Source organism: Fulmarus glacialis, unplaced genomic scaffold, assembly GCF_000690835.1.
Source record: "Fulmarus glacialis isolate BGI_N327 unplaced genomic scaffold, ASM69083v1 scaffold5612, whole genome shotgun sequence".
NCBI classification, from domain to species: Eukaryota; Metazoa; Chordata; class Aves; order Procellariiformes; family Procellariidae; genus Fulmarus; species Fulmarus glacialis.
This window is the reverse complement of record NW_009197052.1, coordinates 27529-28527: the sequence shown is the minus strand read 5'-3', so window position 1 is coordinate 28527 and position 999 is coordinate 27529. Positions and strand designations below refer to the sequence as shown.

The following is a 999-nucleotide window of genomic DNA, read 5'->3' as shown; positions in this document are numbered from 1 at the left end:
CTGCTGAAGATGAGGCAGTTTTTATTCCAGGAAAGGAAAACAATTTATTCCTTTTCTTTCGTGGACTGTCAATACACAGCACCAAGGCAAAAAAGATATGGTGCAGAAGAAATCCTGCAAGGCTTAAAGCATTAAGGCATAGGAACATGAACATCATACCTTCTGAAAAGCAAAGAGGCAGTATTTAAAAAGCTGCTTTCATTGTTCGTTATTCAGCCTGAGTACAACAGAACTCACAGTGGTTCTCTGAACACATTAAGTCCTTCAGTTCCTTGAAAGCGCGTTGCTTTGTTTGCTGTGTAAGTCAGGCATATCAGTTCAGAGCAACAAGGAGTTTAAACCTGCCTTTTAAGGAGAAATCTGAAGTACAAGGGCCTGGACCAACTCCACAGCTTTTGCATTCAGTAAGAGTTTCGTCCTTTAGGCTGATGTCTCCTAAAAATAGTAAAGAGCACTTTCTTTTTCTAGTTTATATTGCTAATTGGACAGTATTTCTCACTAACTGAGATGACTGTGCTTGGACACATTTGCAGGGACAGGCCTACAGCTAAGAGGTAACTGCACATCTCACTTAGCACAGTGACAGAAATAGGATGCCACTTCAGCCAGCAATACAGGGCGTGTGCCGCTGGAGGTAAACAGAATGAATGAGATCCCATCACAAATGCCTTCACCTATTCTGCTAACTCAGCCTGGATTCTCAAGTATGTGGCAATCCCTTGCACAGCTGCAGGCTCTCGGAAGCAAGCATATGTCCATGCTTATCTAGTGACCAGTACAACACGACCCAAATGTTAATTACAGCACTTCTTGGCTTTAAAGTTTTTGCAAAGTTTGAGTTTTCCCCTTTCTTCCTGTGCCCCTCCAGTAACTGGCTCTATGGAAGAAGAGGCAGAGTCTCAAGCTGAAAGGGAACTGGTAATGTAACTTGAGAGAGAACAAGAAATCCCTCCTGCAAGCTCTAAAAGGAACAATAATATCACTTAGACCCCTGGGAAT

At 42.6% G+C, this 999-nt stretch overlaps 1 protein-coding gene across 1 annotated transcript in view; it reads right to left on the bottom strand.

Annotated features, from left to right (window-relative positions):
* The window catches only part of SNX4 (sorting nexin 4), a 32960-nt gene that overhangs the window by 5181 nt on the left and 26780 nt on the right, over positions 1-999 (bottom strand). The gene's annotated exons all lie outside the window — the stretch shown is intronic.